Consider the following 22703-nt stretch of genomic DNA (forward strand, 5'->3'; position numbering starts at 1 on the left):
TTTTTATTTCCTCTTTTCCATCCGTCCCCAAATGGGTTTGATTACATTTATTTATAGCCTTGATTTTCTCTTTTTTGGACCTATTTGAATCCTACTAGGACTCTAATATTTGCCTGTTGACTGTGCGAGATCTTTGCATGTTGTTGGTGGTTGTCGTGAAATCCGGTGACCTGTTGTGTGCGTGGCCAGAGGCGTGAGATGTGGGGAGTCTGACTGGGGCATGTGATGTCAAAAACGGCGCTGGAACGGGCTAGGTCTCGAACAAGATGAAACCCTAGATGGGTCTGCTGTGGACCGTTGGATCTCACCTAGATCCAACGGTCATTGAGCAGCGGCTGGAAGCAGAAAACAGGGTGAAACCCTAATCCTCTACGCGGGCTGCTATGCTGGACCATTGTTGGACCTGAAAACAAATATAAATAAATGTATTAGATATAAATGGATATATAATTTATAATATAAAATTATATAATATAATGAATGATGAAATTTAGTGTCTTCACATTTAAATCAAAATCAATTAATACCATAAATGATTTTCTATAATTATATACGATATAATTTAATTTGAATTTTAATTTAATACCATAAATGAGTTTATATTGTATATAGTTATAAAAATATTTATATATCATATATAGTTAAAGAAACTCAAACAATTTGATATATTTTGAATTTTATAAATTAATAATTAAGTTATAAAACAACTGAATAACACAAAAAATTTTAATTCAATGGATTCAACTTGATCAAATGGACTCCATGTACATCTAAGCCATCTCTATTCAATAATAAGAGAATTTCTTTTAACAAAACGGCGAAGTCGATTTTGAGTTGCAGCTCAATTATCAAATACTCTGTTCTACTATTTTTTTCCTCAGGAAACAAACATCTCTTTTCTCCCGCCTATATCGCCATCGCTACTCCTTGACGCCCCCCCCCCTTCTCTCTCTCTCTCTCTCTCTCTCTCTCTCTCTCTCTCTCTCAGTAGATAGTGTGAAAGAAAGCTCAATGAACTCACCAAATGAAACCTCCGATCAATTCTCCCAGTTCCCCCTTCCCCATTTCACTCTCACCCCACCTTTACCAAACCCTAACCCTAATTTCCCCCCAATCCCGGCCCCTAATTCTCACCCCTACGGCACATCTCCTCTCGATGACCACCTCCTACGCTTCCCTGTTCCCAAGAAACGGCAACGTGGCAGGCCTCGACGTAGTGCCTCAACGTCGTCGTTTCAAGTTCTCAACTTCCCCGACGCTTCCTTCAACCCCAATATCCCTTACCCTAACCCTAAGCCTAATTCGATTTCCTCATCGGTAGCTGCGACTATACAAACTTTGCAACCCAAACTAGCTCACGAGATAATTGTAATCAATAAGGAATCAACGGCTGAGGCTCTCACCGCTCTTTCTGCTGGATTCCAAGCTGATTCTCTCACTGAGGAAGAAATTGACTTCGGCGTTGTTTCTTCTGTTGGTGGCATTGAGCAGGTAAATTACATTCTCATTTGAAATCATATTATTGCGAAATGGCGCGAAAATATATCCAACTGTGTGACTAAAGAAATGTTTGTTGATTCTATTCCACAACATTGTAGAACGCTTTTAGATTCTGCTTATGATTATTTGGTTACGCATGGATATATAAATTTTGGGGTTGCCCCAGCTATCAAGGAGAAAATAACTGCTGATCCTAGTAAAGGTAACGTGGTTATAGTTGGTGCTGGACTGGCGGGGCTGGCTGCGGCTAGACAGTTAATGAGGTTTGGGTTTAAGGTTACAGTTTTGGAAGGGAGGAAGAGAGCTGGTGGGAGTGTTTACACGAAGAAGATGGAAGGAGGGAATAGATTGAGTGCAGCTGCGGATTTAGGTGGGAGTGTGTTGACGGGTACCTTGGGGAATCCCTTAGGGACTGTAGCAAAACAATTGGGTGCTTCACTTTTTAAGGTGAGGGATAAGTGTCCACGTTATCGGATGGATGGGAGCCCTGCGGATCCCGCTACGGATATGAAGGTCGAGACGGCTTTTAATCGGCTTTTGGATAAGGCTAGTAGGCTTAGGCAGTTAATGGGGGAGGTCTCGATGGATGTTTCACTTGGGGCAGCACTGGAGACATTTAAACAGGTTTATAGGGATGCAGTGACTGAAGAGGAGATTAATTTGTTCAATTGGCATCTTGCAAATTTAGAATATGCAAATGCAGGATTAGTTTCGAAGCTTTCACTTGCATTTTGGGACCAAGATGATCCATATGACATGGGAGGGGATCATTGTTTCTTGCTTGGAGGGAATGGAAGGTTGGTTCAGTCTCTAGCAGAGTGTGTACCCATTTTATATGAGAAAACTGTGCATACTATTAGGTATATTAGGTATGGAAGTGATGGAGTGCAGGTTATGGCAGGAAATCAGGTGTTTGAGGGTAATAAAGTTTGTTCCTGAATTGCCTTAGAGGAAGCTTGATGGAATAAAGAGGTTAGGATTTGGGTCGTTGAATAAGGTTGTTATGCTTTTCCCTTATGTGTTTTGGGGTATAGATCTTGATACATTTGTGTAGCACCCCCAACTCGTATCCAACCCGGATACAAGTCCGAAGTGTCACATTGATTTTTCAACTTTGACTTCCAAAGAAAATCAAGGAAATTTTGAACTCTCATTCAGTAAAAGTTATTGACTTAAAAAAGTTTGACCAAGACAACACAAAAACCGATCAGAGCATTCGTACTTAAGAAAATGTTTACATGCCAACCCACCAAATATAACAAAATACATACTTTTTAAATTACTTCTGATTTGATCTTTAGTAATGATGTTATCCTTGCCACTCCTAATTCTGATCTTCTGGTTTCTTGGTACCTACGTGTAAATCACTTACACGTTAAGTCACAGACTTAGTGAGGCATGAAATAAACATTTAACAATAAAATCATAAACATTTACTACTATCAATCTCTTATGACATTGTAATGTACATGTATATTTTACTCTACAACATATATAAATATGATATGCACAATTGAACTTTAATTTTTTATAAGAGTTTTCATTCAATTATTTTTGAATGCCCATGTACATTATTGAGAACATGAGGTACTTGAGTACACTGAGGTTGTGCATAATACTGTCACCACAGCTCGAATAATTTCCACTAGGGGCACTGAATATTGTCCCGAAGGATCACTTTGTCCCAAAGGATCACTATGTCCCGAAGGACCATTATGTCTCGAAGGACCACTGATAATCCCTCAACTCTTCGCATGTCAATTATACCTACAGCTCTCATATCATATAACATGAGCCTAATTATAAGTATATGTCACATTTCAAATCACTTCTATCTTTCTCATATAAACACATCACATGAACATATATAATTCTTTATCTTTTCATACATAGCTTAGGATTATCCTTTGATGATATCATCCATCACACATATTATCATATTATAACATGAATGACTTATACATGTAATCACTATAACAAATATATATATATATATATATGCATGTACATGAATATGAAATCATGAATTCAACTATAAGAGATAGACTTATCGCAAGTCTTATCTCCATACACTCTAACTAGGATGTGTACTCACCATAACCTTATTTACTATGACTTGATTCTAATTCTTTGATTGTTCTGGAACAAGATTACGTTCTATATCTACATAATAATACATTGATATATATCAGTATTCTAATTGATATATTCTAATCTTTCATCTCTTAAGCTAAAAGAAATACTACTTTCATATCTTATTTAAGGTAAGTATGAGTACACTCTAGAGTGTATCGGTACATCCCTTAACGGGTGTATCGATACACTACATGTGTATCGGTACTCAAATTACATTCGAAGTTTTCATTTTAAGGGGGTATCGATACACTGCCTAAGTATCGATACTCAAATTACATTCGAAATTTTTCCACTTCAAGGGGGTATCGATACACTCATAAAGGTATTGATACCCTTTTGAATATTTCCTGAATTTTACCCTGGATGTATCGGTACTTGTTGAATGTGTATCGATACACCACAGCTTAGAATTACATTTTAAGCACGAAAATTACTTCAATTCCACTCAAGCACTTCATATTTCATTCCTTCAAATATTCTTAACTTACCTACTCATACTTAAACTCATTAATACTCCTCTAGCAAATCTTTAATCTCAAAGTTCTATCCTCCATATACAATTCAAGAATTACCTCAACTTTACAACATGTTCAAATTCTAATTCTAACACTTCATATGTCTTAATTCGGTTGATGACAAGTTAATTTTAACTTCCAATTCTAATTAGGAACTCTATTCCAAAATTTCATTCAAGAACTAATATTTAATCCTTTATACACCCTTCATCTTGTTGTTTTAAGACAAATTAAGCTTTCCATAAGGTTAATTTCCATATAATAATCATAAACCAACCTTAAATTTCAGCTAATAAGCAACTAATAAGAATTCTTACCTTTGCTTGGGCTCTCACGCATGAAGAAGAAAGGAGAAAAAGAGCACTCTGGAAGCTTGGTTTCTCCCCCCTCCTTCCACGTGGAAACATTATAACCATAACAAATTAAATTATTTCTCTTGCCAATGACCATTTTGTCTTTCAATTTCTCCTTCTTTATAATTTGATCCTACACAACAGTTCCCATATAAATCCTTGAACTATTTAATTATTCTACTTTAGTCACAAACTTCTGAAGTTTTACAATTTAATCACTAACCCGATATTGAGGATGTTACAATTTGGGCATCTCACTGATGATCCAAATCGTCGAGGGGAGTCTTTTCTGTTTTATAGCTATGCAACAGTTATTGGTGGTTCTCTCTTGCTTGCTTTAGTAGCTGGAGAAGCTGCACATAGGTTTGAGATATTGCCTCCAACAGATGCAGTGACCCAAGTTCTCCTGATTCTCAAGGGTAACCAGTTTTGGTTTCTTGTGTTAAATGCTTTATTTGTTGCAGCTTCTTTTCTTCTCTAAGCTTGAAATTTAATAATATATGTTGTAGGCTGAAATACTAAAAATAAAATCGTACGTACCTGTTTTTTGTGTGGCTCATTTTAATTGTAATTTCTAACTTTCTTGGGTTTCTCAGTCTTATGTGCGTATTCTATTAAGAAAGGGCAACGTGTCGTGTGGTTTGAATCAATCAAGTGAACTTAATTAATACTGATGCATTTTTTATTTTTTAACACGTGTCAGTTGTGTTGTATATGATGTTAACCATACACGATTGTATCTTGTTTACAAAATTCATAGTGTTCTCGGTTCTACAAGTTTTGAGTTTTGTATATAATGTGCGCAGGTATATATGAACATCAAGGAATCACCGTCCCTGAATCGCTCCAAACCGTCTGTACCAGATGGGGTGGTGATCCTTTCAGGCTAGGTTCATACTCTAATGTAGCTGTGGGGGCATCTGGAGATGACTATGATATATTAGCAGAAAGTGTGGGGGATGGAAGACTTTTCTTTGCTGGGGAGGCTGCTACAAGGCGATACCCTGCCACCATGCATGGGGCTTTTCTCACTGGGCTCAGGGAAGCTGCAAATATGGCTCAATATGCCAAGGCTCGAACTGCAAAGAAAAAGATTGACAAGAGTCCGTCGAATAATGCTCATTCTTGTGCTTCCCTCCTTATGGATTTGTTCAGAGAACCTGATCTGGAATTCGGGAGCTTTTCTGTTATTTTTGGTCGAAAGAATGTTGACCCGAAGTCTCCAGCAACTTTGAGGATAACATTTAACGAGCCCCGAAAGAAGAATCAAGAATGTTCAAAGACAGTTCAACAGCATTCTAATAAGGTTCTCTTCCAGTAGCTCCAGTCACATTTTTATCAGCTACATCAGCTGAATGTTTACACATTATTATCAAAGCAACAAGCAATTGAGCTGAGAGAAGTCAGAGGTGGTGATGAGATGAGGTTGAACTACCTGTGTGAAAATATGGGAATTAAGTAGGTGGGACAGAAGGGTTTGGGACCTACTGCTGATTCCATCATTGTATCTATAAAAGTACATAGGGGAGTCCAAAAACCCTCTTCAACTCCTTTGGTTCTAAAATCAGGTGAGACTTACTGTATGTTCCTTGATTTATACTTTTCTCCAAAATATGAACTTGAATTAAAAAAAATAACTTGAGTGATCCAAAATGTCTTATAATATATGATTTTAACCAACTTTTTTTATTTGTAAAAATAACCAACGAATTCGTAATTCAATTTTGAATTCTCAACACGAAAGTTAATTTTGCAACACAATTTCTGAATTCGCAACACAAAAGTCGAATTTGTAACTCGAATTTGACAATTTCGCAACACGATTTTTTTTTGCAATTCGATTTTTAAATTCGTAACACGAGTTTCGTTTTCGTAACTCGATTTTCTAATTCGCAATGCGAAATTTAATTTCTCAACACGAATTTTATTTTCGCAACTCGATTTTCGAATTCGCAATGTGAATTTAAATTTCGCAACTCAGCTTTTAATTTCGCAATACAAATGTTTTGGGTATATAAACTACTCTAAATTGCAACTCATAACATAAACCCTTAAATTGTAACTCAGTCCATCTACATCTCTCACTCTCACTGGCGACATCCGTCTCTATTTCCGGTGACCCCCCTCCATCTCCATCTCTCATAACCACCATCGGCCCTCTTGGAAACTGCAACCCACGCCAGTTATAACCACCACCTACCACCCTATCCACGACCGCAAACACAACCACACACCCTCTCACAACCATTCACGGCCAGAAATGGAAAATCAACCACCGAGGGTTAGTTTTCTTAATTTTTATTTTGAAATTTTTGTATTATTATTAGTATATAAAATCAACCACCGTGTATATTAGCATTTTCTTAGACATCTCGTAAGGTTAGAGCATTTTCTTGGACATCTCTTATACATTGTAAATTTGTAGTATACAATTTGTTATATAATTCGTATACTTGTTAATAAGTTTGTAAATTAGTTGTATTAATTTCGTATAATTTATAGTGTATATATATTATGGTTTGAGGTTATTATTGTGTATAATTTGTAGTTTTTGAGTGAATTAGTATGAATGAGTTGTGATTGTTAATAAGTATAACTTTTACGTGTATTTGTTGTATACATATATGAATGAGCTGTTTAGGTATATTCTGGTATGTAAGTGGGGTTATTATTGTGTATAATTTATATTTTTTTTGTATATTATTAGTATATCTAACTTAATATTTTTATTGTTTTTGTTAGAAATTTTTTTCGGCTGCATTGACTTTAAGGAATAAGTTAAGCCTAAGCACTACAATTGTGTCGACACTTACACATGTCCAAATAAATTTGTTTGAAAATATTTGTTTCGAGCCATGGCTGAAAGTACAATATCAAGTGGAGATGTTTTGTTGACTCATTTGTTTCTACAGATCATGACTAACGATCTACTCGAGGGGATACCACGTGGCGATAAGGATATATGGTTTCATTTTCTCCCGGTATATACTCGTTTTGGGCGGGAGGAGTTTTGCTTAGTTACTGGTTTACGTTTCGGACGACACGATGAATTAAGTCCGTACACTAGTCATTTCGCCACCTCATCATGGTTATTTTGGGTTTTTCCTAACCTGACAAAGGTGATGGCCGCTTTACACGTCGACGATTTGAGCAGATTACTTATTGAAGATAGTTTTACTCGGATGGATGACTTTGATGTTGTCCGTGTATGCCTTTTGTTACTTTTGTATACCTATTTTTTTAGCAAAACAAGGCAGACAAGTTATTTGTAAGGATTTAGTATTATTGGTAGATCACTTAGATGCACGGAACGTGTTTCCGTGGGGTTTATATATATAGAAAACTACTTGGAAAAAATTGTCGTTTATCTTTGAGAACCGTCCTAATTTGCATGAGCATGGTTCCAAATACACTTTGCTAGGCTTTATTTGGGCTTTTAAGGTAAGAAATATATAATGTTTCCAAAATTAATTATTTACAATTACTAAAATTAATGTTTATGTATTATATTATAGATTTGGATATTTGAGGCATTTCCCAGCATGCGTACTTATGCCATTAAGAATTCAAATGATATTCTTAGGGCTATTACTTAGAAGAGGATCCGGTAGTTGGATTGGGATGGGATACTACCATATATGACGATCAATTATGTAAGTAAACACAAATACTTATTTAAATTGGTGACTATTGGGTATACACACACACAAACACACACACACACTTATATATATATATAATTTATTATTAGTAGACGTTTGACTTTATTTGGGCTTTTATATTGTTTGGAGGCAAACTATCCATTATAGACATTGATACCTACAGAGGCTGAGGTTGCTACTGATTGGTGGCAAGCTAGTAGGCGTTTTTTTATTGGACAGATGATGAGGACCCCCCAATTTTTCATCGAGTCGACTCTCTACTTCGACATCGAAATCCATCACCTCATCGAGCCGATTCTACACCTTGACATCGAGATCATCACCTCTAGTCGACTCTACACCTTGACACTGAGATCCATCACATCATCGAGCCTCTTCTCCACCATCATCTCATGTTAGGTGACTAACAAGAAGTCACGATATTTATCTCCTTTTTCTCCACCTCCACGGGATGAGTTAGGTGCTTTACTTGATGAGGTATGTTCTTTACGTGATGAGGTAGTTGATTTACGTGATGAGGTAGGTGCTTTATGTGATGACAATGGTGCTTTACGTGATGAGATACGTGTTTTACGTGATGAGATAGGTGTTTTACGTAATGACAATGGTTTCATCACGTAAAGCACCTACCTCGTCACGTAAAGCACCATTGTCATTACGTAAAGCACCTACCTCATCACGTAAAGCACCTACCTCTTCACGTAAAGCACCTACCTCATCCCGTGGAGGTGGAGAACGGGGAGATAAATATCGTGACATCTTTGCTCGTCGCCTAACATGAGGTGATGGTAGAGAAGAGGCTCGATGATGTGATGGAATAGGTGATGGATCTCGGTGTCGAGGTGTAGAGTCGGCTAGAGGTGATGGATCTTGGTGTCGAGGTGTAGAATCAGCTCGATGAGGTGATGGATCTCGGTGTCAAAGTGGAGAATCGATTCGATGAAAAAGTGGGAGGTCCTCATCATCTGTGCCATAGAAAAAACGCCTACTAGCTTGCCACCAATTTGTGGCAACCTCAGCCTTTGTGGGTATCAATGTCTGTAATGGATAGTTTACCTCCTAATAATATAAAAGCCCAAATAAAGTTAAACGTCTACTAGTAATAAATTGTTTATATATGTGTGTGTACACCCAATAGCCATCAATTTAAATAAGTATTTGTGTTTACTTACATCATCGATCGTCATATATGGTAGTATCTCATCCTAATCCAACTGTTGGATCCTCTTCTAAGTAATAGTCCTAGAAATATCATTTGAATTCTTGATGGAAGTAGGCATGCTGGGAAATGCCTCAAATATCCAAATCTACAATATAATACACAAACAATAATTTTAGTAATTGTTAAATAATTAATTTTGGAAACATTATATATTTCTTACCTTAAAGGTCCAAATAAAGCCTAGCAAAGTATATTTGGAACCATGCCCATGCAAACTAGGACGGTCCTCAAAGGCAGACGACAATTTTTTTCAAGTAGATTTCCATATATATAAATCACACGGAAACACGTTCCATGCATCTAGGTCATCTACTAATAATACTAAATCCTTACAAATAGATTGTCTGCCCTGTTTTGCTAAAAAACCAACATACAAAAGTAACAAAAGACATACTCGGACAACATCAAAGTTATCCATCCGAGTAAAACTATCTTTAAGAAGTAATCTGCTCAAATCATCGACGTGTAAAGTGGCCATCACCTTTGTAAGGTCAGGAAAAACCCAAAATAACCATGATGGGGTGGCGACATGACTAGTGTACGGACCTAATTCATTGTGTCATCCGAAACGTAGACCAGTGACTAAGCAAAACTCCTCCTGCCCAAAACGAGTATACGCCGGTAGAAAATGAAATCATATCTCCTCATCGCCACGTGGTATCCCCTCGGGTAGATCGTTAGTCATGGTCTGTAGAAACAAATGAGTCAACAAAGCATCTCTCATTGGATGTTATACTTTCAGCCATGACCCAAAACAAGTATTCTAAAACAAATTTCTTTGGACGAGTAAGTGTCGACGCAATTGTAGTGACTAGGCTTAATTTATTCCTTAAAGTCAATGCAGCCGAAAAAAATTCCTAACAAAAACAATAAAAATACTAAGTTAGATATACTAATAATATACAAAAAACTATAAATTATACACAATAATAACCCCACTTACATACATAAACAACTCAATCATATATGTATAAAACAAATACACGTAAAAGTTATATTTATTAACCATCACAACTCATTCATACTAATTCGCCCAAAAACTACAAATTATACACAATAATAACCCCAAACCATAATATATATACACTACAAATTATACAACTAATTTACAAACTTATTAGCAAGTATATGAATTATATAACAAATTATATACTACAAATTCACAATGTATAAGAGATGTCCAAGAAAATGCTCTAACTCTCGGTGGTTGATTTTTATATACTAATAATAATACAAAAATTTCAAAATAAAAATTAAAAAAACTAACCCTTGATGGTTGATTTTCTATTTCTGGCAGTGAATGTTTGTGTGTGGTTGTGTTTGCAGTCGTGGATAGGGTGGTTGGTGGGGATTACGGTTTCCAAGAGAGCTGAGGGTGGCTGTGAGAGATGGAGGGGGGTCGATGGAGATGAGGATAGATGTCGTCGGAGAGAGTGAGAGATGGAGATGGACTGTGTTGCGATTTAGGAGTTTAGGTTATGAGTTGCGATTTAGGAGTATATGTTATAAGTTGTGATTTAGGGTAGTTTATATACCCAAAATATTTGTGTTCCGAAATTAAAAGCTGAGTTGCGAAATTTAAATTCGCGTTGCAAATTCGAAAATCGAGTTGCGAAAATGAAATTCGTGTTGTGAAATTGAAACTCGTGTTGCGAATTTAAAAATCGAGTTGCGAAATTGTCAAACTCGAGTTGCGAATTCGACTTCTGTGTTGCGAATTCGGAAACAGTGTTGTGAAATCGAAATTGAGTTGCGAATTCGTTGGTTATTTTTGCAAATAAAAAAAATGGTTAAAATCGTATATTATAAGGCATTTTGGGTCACTCAAGTTATTTTCTCCTTGAATTAACATTTTGTTGAGTTAATCAATTGACATAATCGGCCAAGAGGGGGTGAATTGGCAATTAAAATTTTGTGGAAGCTTTTGTAGAAAATTGAAAGTAATTGCATAGCGATTTAGAGTGGTTCGACTTTATCAACCAAAGTCTACGTCCACTACCTTAGCTATCCACACTAAGGATTTTCCAACAAATTCACTAATTTGTTCTTTCTTTTGAGGCCAAAGAGATAACCTTACAACTCCCTCAAAAATATACCCCAATTCTTGAGAACACTCTTTTCTCAAAGAGAAGATTACAAATTTGCAAACTCACAAGAAAAACCTCACAAGGCAAATATGTTTGCACAATTCTAGAACAAAGGAAGAACACTCAAGAATAAATACAATTGATCACAATAAGTGTTCTTGAAAGCAAAATGAACATTGAATGAAAAATAGGCTTGAAATGCTCAAACTTGAGGTTTGATGCTTTCTCTTTGATTCTCTCATGATTCTAGTTGCTTGATGTTTCTTGTTATTGATCAATGGCTTCTAAGCTTGTTTAAATACACCTTGAATCACTTCTGAACGTTGTGGATGATTAGTGGAGTCAATAGAGCCGTTTAAGTGTGAAAACAATTAATAAAATTAGTTGGGAGCGTCAGTGCATCGATGCATACCCATGGTGCATCGGTGCATCAGTGTAAAATTCAAATATTTTGACCGTTGGACCCTTAGTGCATCGGTGCACTAAGAGTGCATTGATGCATCAAGTGCATTCGATGTTTCAAAATAGCTAGAGTGCATCGATGCATGGCTGGTGCATCGATGCATCAAATGCATAAGATGTTTTTATAAAATCCTCAGTGCATCGGTGCATGGTATGTGCATCGATGCATGAAATGCATTTGATGTTCAATTTAATTCATGGTGCATCGATGCATGGATTGGTGCATCACTCTGAAAAATTGATTTTAGGCTTGATTTTGGTTCAAAATACTTTGTGAAAATTGTTTCAAAAATATATTAAGTATAAAACACAATTTTACACATTTAGTAAGGTTTGAAATTGATCTTAAAAGACTTGGAGTAATAATTTGATATTCGATTAATTGAATCGAATATATTTAGAAAATCATTTGTAAAATCTTAAAATTCATTTAAACTAATTTGTTATATCGAAATACAAAAATATTTTCAACAATCTCCCCCTTTTTGATATAACAAAACATTTGTGTTATTTTAAGATTTTCTAAAATTTGAAATCAATTTTGAAAAATTACTCCCCCTTACTATAACACTTCTCCTCTTTAAAACTTTTAACACTTAACACTTCTCCCCCTTTTTGTTAAATCAAAAAGACTTAAAATCGATTTAAACAAGATTTTGAAAAACATAGCCAATTGATTAAATATATATATATATATATATATAGCTTAAGCTGCTAAGATCACAATCAAAAGAGAGATTAGCCATTAGTTTCATAATCAATATTCATAATAAAATGTGAAATGGTAAATTGGTCATATTTCAACTAAAAGATAAATGATGCATATATTGAAACAAATCAAAATATATATATGAAATAAAAGTTCAAATATACATCAAACAGTCATCCAACAATCAAAGAAAGACAATCCAAAATGTTTTAACAATTTAAATTAAAGTTCAACCCAAAAACAATCAAAGCAAAATAAGTCTATTCATCCATAGAAGGATCGGGAGGAGGAGGAGGGTAACGAGCTCTCATCTCAAGCGAGAGTGCATCCAAACGATCATTCATATCTTGTTGTCGAGCTCCCAAGGTAGAGAGTTGGGACTCAATGAATGTGAAGCGCGAATCCATGGACGCATACCGTAAATCAAATGTCTCCAAAAGTGAACAAAAATATGGAGGCATTTGATCTTCTTGTGGAGATGGTTCCGGTGCAGGCTGGTCATCAGGTACGTGATCATCGATGTCTTGCATAAGTTGTTGAAATTCAGGATCATCGTCATCATCCGGAGCCTGAGGAGGAGGAGCACGAGAGGAGCTAGGAGCAGCTTGTGAGGAACTAGCTCCCGGAGTTTATTTTTCGGGTCTAAAAATCATTGACCGGTTATCTCGTCTTGTTTCCAATCCACTTTCTTCAAGGATGTGAGATTGATTTGATTTTGAAGTGGGATAGGATTGTCAAGAGAGACGTCTAGACCAAGTTTGATAAAGAGGTTACTAAGAAGACATCCATAAATCAATGTTTCAACATGTTTTGAAGGAACAATGTTTATGATATCCACTAGTTGACTGAATATAATGTAGGGCAGATTTATTTTGATTTTATTTTTAAGACAATACATCCACCATAAATCCCTAGCACGAAGTGTGGAGTACCTACCTCCGGATGGTCTAAACCACCAAGAGATCATCAAGTGGAGAAAACGATCGTGATGAGATCGTAGAGTACTAACACTGGAGTTTGGAACATAGGGATATTCCATATTTTCATTCTCATTATATACACCACTATCATCTAACCCAAATCGGAAAGCTATAGTCTCGGGGTCAATATTAATATATTGGCCTAACAGATATGATCTAATGGCTATAGTTCCACATTGAGTTTCATTTTGAATACACACCGCATTAGAATAGAAAATACGGACTAATTGTTGATAGACGATAGGTTTAAGATGAAACAATTTATCAAACTTCCAAGCTTTAAGAGTCGGAAGGTATTCGAAGTCAATATCAACCATGGTTTGAAGCGAAGGAATACGCTCTTCGCGAATTCTATAAGTTTGGAAAGAATTTCTGTACCTAGAGTACAATTCATCTCTACGACGCTCAGGCATGTTAAAACAAGATCCTAATAGAGATAACGGTGGAGGAGGAACGAGATTAGGAGGTTGGTTTGAACGAGAACGACTCGATGAAGTTCTAGGGCGTTTAGGATTTGACATTATTTAAAGGAAATCGGAATAAGGAATATCACCTGCAATTTGAAACACATGTATGCATAATCAATCCCAAAACTCAAATGAGTCCTCAATAATTCAAGGTTCTCTAAACCATATCCTAATGGCCATGTTTTGAAAACTATTTAATAATATTTGATAATCATAATATAGTTTTCATGAAAAAAACACAATTAAATAAAAAATATTACTAATTTTCGAAATCAATTTTTTTAAATTTCAAAATTCAAAGAAAAATATTGAAAAATTATTTGTTTTTGACGAAATTGATAGTAAAATCTAGTTTAGAACCAACAAACAATCAATGCCCGATATAATGTTCATCCTATAACTAATCAAAACTAGTTCTAAGATCAAAAATCAATAAAATAGAGGATTTTGAAATATTACCTTGAAAATTCGGATTGAGAGGGATGAGGAGTTGTTTTGCGCGATTTAATGAAAGTTGAAAAACTTGTAGATTCCGACAAAAAACCGTTGATTTTGAGCAAGAATGGAGATTTTTAGAGAGAGAAGAACGAATAGCTAGAGAGTTTTAGTTTTAGGGTTTGAGAAAATAAAGCATTTTAACCCAAAACCCGACGGATGAATCGATGCATGACCCTGTGCATCGATGCATATTCAAGGTGTGCATCGGTGCATCAACATGATGAATCAATGCACATTCAAAGGGATGCATCGATGCATTGTTAAGTGCATCGGTGCATGAAGCACAAAAAAATCCGTTTTAAATACTTAAAATGCTAACTTAATTAGCTATAGTGGTATTAGCAACTCATATATTAAAAATTAATCATGTTCAATCAATCAAATTAATATTTATTTGAACATAAAATTAATTTTCATCAAGAATCATAAACTCCCCCTAACTAATAGTAATGAATGTAATCAGAAATTACTATTATAAGCATTTTTCATTTAGTCTTAAAAGTGCTAAAATTATTTTAAACACTAAGTGAAGATAAGTCAGTTAAACCTAATTCTCTCCTAAGTGTCCAAAAACGTTCCTTGTCCAAAGGTTTTGTAAAGATATCCGCTAATTGATGCAAAGTATCAACAAATTCTAGAACGACATCTTCTTTAGTAACATGGTCTCTAATGAAGTGATGTCTTATTTCAATGTGCTTAGTTCTAGAGTGTTGGATGAGATTTTTAGTTAGACAAATAGCACTAGTATTGTCACACTTGATAGGAATGGTACCTACTTCAATTCCATAATCAAAAAGTTGTTGTTTCATCCATAAAACTTGTGCACAACAACTACCAGCTGAAATGTATTCGGCTTCAGTAGTAGATAATGCAACACAATTTTGTTTCTTTGAAAACTAAGAAATCAACATATTTCCAAGGAATTGGCAAGTACCGGAGGTGCTTTTCTTATCTAATTTGCATCCTCCATAATCCGCATCAGAAAAGGCATGCAAGCTAAAGCTAGAGTCTCTAGGATACCAAAGTCCTAAACTAGGAGTGTCCTTAAGGTATCTAAAGATTCTCTTAACAGCTAGTAAATGTGATTCCTTAGGTCATGATTGAAATATAGCACATAAGCAAACACTAAACATAATGTCCGGTCTACTTGTAGTTAGATAAAGTAGAGATCCAATCATTGACCTATATAATTTAACATTTACACATTTACCTCCTTCATCTAAGTCAAGCTTTGTTGAAGAGCTCATTGGAGTGTCATGAGGTTTTCCATTTTCCAGTCCAAACTTCTTGAGCATATCTTTGACGTACTTAGCTTGATTGATGAAGATGCCATCTTTTCTTTGCTTGATTTGGAGTCCCAAGAAAAATGAGAGCTCCCCAATCATACTCATTTCGAATTCGCTTTGCATTAGCTTAGAAAATTCTTGGCAAAGAACATCATTAGTAGAACCAAATATTATATCATCAACATAGATTTGAACTACTAATAAATATTTACCTTTATGCTTTAAAAACAATGTAGTGTCAACCTTCCCTTTTGAAAAACCCTTTTCAATTAAAAATTTTGACAATCTTTCATACCAAGCTTTAGGAGCTTGTTTTAAACCATAAAGTGCTTTTGTCAATTTAAGAACATGATCTGGAAATTTTGAATCTTCAAAACCTGGAGGTTGTTCCACATACACTTCTTGTTTTATAAAACCATTTAAAAATGCACTTTTAACATCCATTTGATATAGTTTAAATTCATGAAAACATGCAAATGGTAATAACATTCTAATTGCTTCCATCCTAGCTACGGGAGCGTATGTTTCATCATAGTCTATGCCCTCTTCTTGAGTATACCCTTGAGCAACAAGTCTAGCCTTGTTTCTCACTATATTACCACTCTCATCAAGCTTATTCCTAAATACTCATCTAGTACCTACAGTAGATTTATTACTAGGCCTTTCAACTAATGTTCATACTTTACTTCTCTCAAATTGATTTAATTCTTCTTGCATAGCCATAATCCAATGTTCATCATTTAATGCTTCTTTAATATTCTTAGGCTCTATGCATGAAATAAATGCAACATAATTACAAATATTTCTAAGAGAAGATCGAGTTGTTACCCCTTTGGATGGATCACCTATAATCTCACCATCCTTGACATAGTTGTACTCTCTTGGATAAGATACTTCTCTTTTTCAATGGTTGGATTCTCAATAGGATCAAGAGTTTACTCATCTTTCGTTTCTTTCTTTGATGATGATTCTCCAACGTCATGTCTAACGTCATTTGTATTAATAATACCTACATCATCATTCAAACAAGAATCCTTCCTCGGAAGGAGATTATCATCGAAAACAACATGTATAGACTCTTCTACAACCAAAGTTCTTTTATTAAATACTCGATAAGCTTTAGAATTTAAGGAATAACCCAGAAAAAATCATTCATCACTTTTAGCATCAAATTTGCCAAGGTTTTTTTACCGTTATTTAAAACAAAACATTTACATCCAAAAGGATGAAAATAACTAATGTTAGGCTTTTTATTTTTGAAAATTTCATATGGAGTTTTCTTTAAAATTGGCCTAATCATTACTCGATTTACAACATAACAAGCGGTATTTGTGGCTTTCGCCCAAAAATATTTTGGCAAATTATTTTCACAAAGCATGGTTCTAGCCATTTCTTATAAAGTTTGATTTTTCCTCTCAACAACTCCATTTTGTTGAGGGGTTTTAGGTGCTGAAAAATTATGACTAATACTATTAGAATTACAAAACTCATTAAATCCAAGATTTTCAAATTCAGTGCCATGATCACTTCTAACACTAGTGATAGAGTAACCTTTTTCGTTTTGGATTACTTTTGAAAATGTGATGAAATTTTATAATGCTTCATCTTTAGTACTTAAGAATAGAACCCAAGTATATCTAGAATAGTCATCTACCAAGACAAATGCATATTATTTTCCACCCAAGCTAGTAGTCCTAGTTGGCCCAAAAAGATTCATATGGATCAATTGTAATACTCTACTAGTTGACACATCATTAATGGATTTAAAAAAAACTCGCTTTTGTTTTCCTTTAGCACAAGCATCACAGATTTTATCATTATCAAATTTTAGTTTAGGCAGCCCTCGAACCAATTCTCCTTGAACTAACCGTTGCAAAACACTCATGCTAGCATGTCCTAGTCTCCTATGCCATAACCAACTATCATGCTCATCCTTTGCAACTAGGCATAAATTAATCATTTCTATATAGTCTAAATGCACCATGTATATGTTTCCTATTCTATGACCAACAAGCATAATCCTATTAGATGCAATGTCAATGACTTTACAACCATTAGTTTCAAATATGACATTGAATCCCTTATCACATAATTGACTAATACGCAAGAGATTATGCTTTAATCCATTCACATATAACACATTTTTAATTTGTATGGAATATGTATTACCTATTGTACCTATACCTTCAATATAACCTTTTGAATCATCACCAAAAGTCACTTCTCCTCCATTTTTGGCGTTAAGCTCAATGAACCGGCTTTTGTCTCCAGTCATCTGTCTTGAGCATCCACTATCAAGGTACCATGAATTTGGATTTGTTTCCCGTGCCTTGTAGCAATGCTCCTTTTCCTACAAACATAGATTAATTTCTAATTTTTGGTACCCAAATTCTTTTGGGTCCATATCCATTAGTTTCCAAAATCCTAGTGCCCTTAGGTATCCATTTGTGTAGGATATCCTTATCTTTAGTAGTAATGAGCTCTTTAGGAACCCATATATTTCTAACGATTTTTCCATTAGAGGTTCTTTGGGAACCACTATGATTGTAGTTTTTAAAACTTTTTCTAACAAAGTTGGATTTTGAATTTTCTCCATTTTCAAAACATTTTGTTCCAACTTTATCAAAAGAAGCTTTAAGATCATCAATTTTCTTTTGATGATCATCATTGGCCTTTGAAAGTAAATTTTGCAAGTCCAAATGTTTCTTTTCAAACTCTTCTAGTTTGATTTGCAAATCTTTGATTTTACTTTCAAGATCGTTGTTGGTTTTGGATATGAGTTTATTTTCATTTTTCAATTTTGAAACATCATTTTTATATTTTAAAAACAATTTCTCATAATCCGAAGCCAACCCATTATATTCCTCTAATAGCTCATCATAGGATATATCATCAAAATCAGATGAGTTAGAGGTTACCTTAGAATCTTCCCCGAATGCCATCAAGCACAAGTTTGCTACTTCTTGTTCCTCTTCATCGGAACCTTCTTCATCGCTCCATGTAGCCACATGAGCCTTGTGCTTAATTTTTGATTGACCTTTTCTCTTCAATTGTGGGCAATCATATTTGACATGCCCTGGCTTTTTGCATTCATAGCAAATGATTGGGTCCTTCTCTTTTGGTTCATTTTTTAGGCCTTCATTTCGTTTGAATTTTCTTCTTCGGTAAGGTCTCATCATTTTTCTGAACCGTTTGGCAAACAATGCCATTTCCTCGTCATCGTCATCTTCATCCGAATCACTCTCATCTTTTGTGGATTTGAGAGAAACTCCAATGTTTTTCTTTTTCTCCTTCTCCTTTGGTGTCTCTTCAATATTATCGAGGTCCACCTCATCTTCAAGCATCATTTCATGAGTGAGGAGTGAACCGATTAGCTCTTCAAGAGTTAAGGACGTTAGATCCTTAGACTCGATGATTGCCGTCTTCTTTGATTGCCATGATTTTGGAAGTGAGTAAACTAACTTCCTCACAAGCTTTTCATTTGAAATGATCTCTCCATATGATTTGAGACCATTGACAATCGTTAAGAATCTATCCGTCATAGCTTTGATATCTTCATTTGGTTTCATACTGAAATTTTCATAGCTATGCGTTAGAATACTAATTTTAGATTTCGTTGCCTCATCGGTACCTTCATGAGTGACTTAAAGTTTGTCCCATATTTCATTGGCAGTTGTACAAGATGAAACTCTTCCGTATTCATCTGGTCCAAGAGCACAAAATATAATATGGATGGCTTTGGAGTTGAGCTGAAACATTTTAGTCTCTCCTTCACTCCATAATCTTGGATGAGTGAGAGGCTTGAAGTATCCTTCTTCTACGACATTCCATGCTCCCATGTCACTTGCTTGAATAAAGTACATCATTCTATTTTTCCAATAGGCATAGTTAGCCTCATTGAAGAAAGGAGGCTTGTTGACGGGCATCGAATCGAGACCGGAGTCGAAGTTTGAAGTAGAGGTCATTGATGACTTTAATTATCGATGTAACTCTTCCCGAATCGAATCAAGAGGCGATTAAACCTTCAAATGAGTTAGGCTCTTATACCAATTGTTGAGTTAATCGATTGACGGAATCGGCCAAGAGGGGGTGAATTGGCAATTAAAATTTTGTGGAAGCTTTTGCAGAAAATTGAAAGTAATTACACAGCGATTTAGAGTGGTTCGACTTTATCAACCAAAGTCTACGTCCACTACCTTAGCTATCCACACTAAGTATTTTCCAACAAATTCACTAATTTGTTCTTTCTTTTGAGGCCAAAGAGATAACCTTACAACTCCCTTAAGAATATACCCCAATTCTTGAGAACACTCTTTTCTCAAAGAGAAGATTACAAATTTGCAAACTCACAAGAAAAATCTCACAAGGCAAATATGTTTGCACAATTCTAGAACAAAGGAAGAACACTCAAGAATAAATACAATTGAGCACAATAAGTGTTCTTGAAAGCAAAATGAATATTGAATGAAAAATAGGCTTGAAATGCTCAAACTTGAGTTTGATGCTTTCTCTTTGATTCTCTCTTGATTCTAGTTGCTTGATGTTTCTTGTTATTGATCAATGGCTTCTAAGCTTGTTTAAATACACCTTGAATCACTTCTGAACGTTGGGGATGATTAGTGGAGTCAATAGAGCCGTTTAATTATTAATAAAATTAATAGCATCAGTGTAAAATTCAAATATTTTGACCGTTGGACCCTTAGTGCATCGGTGCACTAAGAGTGCATCGATGCATCAAGTGCATTTGATGTTTCAAAATATCCAGAGTGCATCGATGCATCAAATGCATTCGATGTTTTCATAAAATCCTCAGTGCATCGGTGCATGGTATGTGCATCGATGCATGAAATGCATTCGATGTTCAATTTAATTCATGGTGCATCGATGCATGGATTGGTGCATCACTCTGAAAAATTGATTTTAGGCTTGATTTTGGTTCAAAATACTTTGTGAAAATTGTTTCAAAAATATATTAAGTATAAAACACAATTTTACACATTTAGTAAGGTTTGAAATTGATCTTAAAAGATTTGGAGTAATAATTTGATATTCGATTAATTGAATCGAATATATTTAGAAAATCATTTGTAAAATCTTAAAATTTATTTAAACTAATTTATTATATCGAAATACAAAAATGTTTTCAACACATTTATATGGTTTTGTAAAGGGGCATCAAGGATGAAACCCGGCACTTTAAAGCAAAAATTCATCGGGTAAAGCCAAATTTTCAATTTCTTTGTTTGTTTGTATGATAAAAATCTTCCTATGGTAAAATGAAGGAATATTACCTGACCCCTTCTCTCCATTTGTCATTACTCCGCAACACTAGAGGGATGGTTCCAGCTCCAATTCCAAATGTAGCAAATAGCAGTGTACCAGGGGGAATAAAAGTGATAAAGCAGGCTCCTCCCGACTCCGCTGCTTCAGGAATGTCTGAAGGCTTCTAGTAGCCTCATCTTTTTTGGTGCATTTCTATGCCATGCAGCTAGTTGTTCATTGTCAATTGGTTGCTATTCCGGTGTCGAATCTCATAATCGTTCTACTCGTGTCTTTTTGTCCATCTTTTCGTTATTCACTTGGTGTGTTCCTCTCTTTATAAAAGTCATGGGGGAATCAGTGTCATTTGCAGTATTTATTTTTGATTTGATGTGAATTATGATGGCAAAACTAAGATAATAATTTCAATTACTTATGTCATCTGTCTATTGAAGTAGAATAGGTTAAATGTATTTCAAATGGGAAATCTGAGTATGAGAAGTTCCATTTTGATAGGGCAAAGCCAAGGTGAGACGTTGAAGCAATGAGCTGGGCATTTATGGATTTCAAAGATCATGAGAGTTCTCGGTGCAGTGACATTGTTTCAGCCCCAATATTCTGTCAGTCCCCTTAAATGCATAGAGCTTTGCGTCCGAGTTCTTCAACAGGTTTCTGTACCAGCTGCTACCAAATATTCTATTCTCACCATTAGAGAACTGTACTATTTGGTTAACCTCTTGGCTCATTCAGGTAACGTTGTCTTTTCCACGTTGAAGAGCCTGTTGTTGGCTATGGTCTTGGGATGTTTTTATCGGTCGATCCCCACCGGAGACATCCTTGCCAGTTGCCACTTTCTACATCACCAACTTGACCTTCTGAATCACTTCTCTGCAACTTCGGCGATGAAGCACGAACTGTTTAATCTTTATGAGGCCGTTGTGAATGGGTCTGTGAGAGAAAAATGTTTTTGCCATGGCCAATCTTTCCGATAAGATCCAGTGTGAGAAGCAGAACAGGCATCGATTTGTTTAATAGGGTTCTTGTTCAACCTCACCTCATCAAACAAACTGAGAAGATCAACCCCGATCTGAATGGTTGCGGCATAATAATATAACCTCAAAAACTGTACAACGATTAGCAAGCATTGGGATTTCTGATCTATGATGACTGGTATGAGTTACTTGGATATATGTATCTATACATGCAACGAGTACGTATCCAACACGGGTATGTTAAATTTTACTCTAGCAAGAAACGCAAGTATGAAAATTGAACTCGGTTTTTACTTACCTTAAACATCGAACTCGAGTGTAAGTGTGAATGCGTGTCCGCCAAGGTATACTTGGTTTTAAAGAAATTTCATGTATTTGAAGGATATATATAGGGCAATATCCCAATACAATTTCCTGAATATACGTATAACACCGGTATTGCACGAAAAATGAAAATTAAGACCTGACAGATAAATCACGCCAATCCGTATGTATACAACAGAACAATATTTCTTAAGCTCATTTGTGTACTATCTCCCCTTGCTTTCATCCATTTTTGCCTTCACTCCCTTGCA

The 22703-nt window shown here is 35.4% G+C and overlaps 1 pseudogene; it reads left to right on the forward strand.

The window, feature by feature from the left end:
* The first annotated feature begins 853 nt into the window (after positions 1-853).
* Positions 854-21311, forward strand: LOC120119495 (annotated as a pseudogene).
* Positions 21312-22703: the final 1392 nt, after the last annotated feature.

Source organism: Hibiscus syriacus, unplaced genomic scaffold (genome assembly GCF_006381635.1).
Source record: "Hibiscus syriacus cultivar Baekdansim isolate YM2019G1 unplaced genomic scaffold, ASM638163v2 tig00110332_pilon, whole genome shotgun sequence".
NCBI classification, from domain to species: domain Eukaryota; kingdom Viridiplantae; phylum Streptophyta; class Magnoliopsida; order Malvales; family Malvaceae; genus Hibiscus; species Hibiscus syriacus.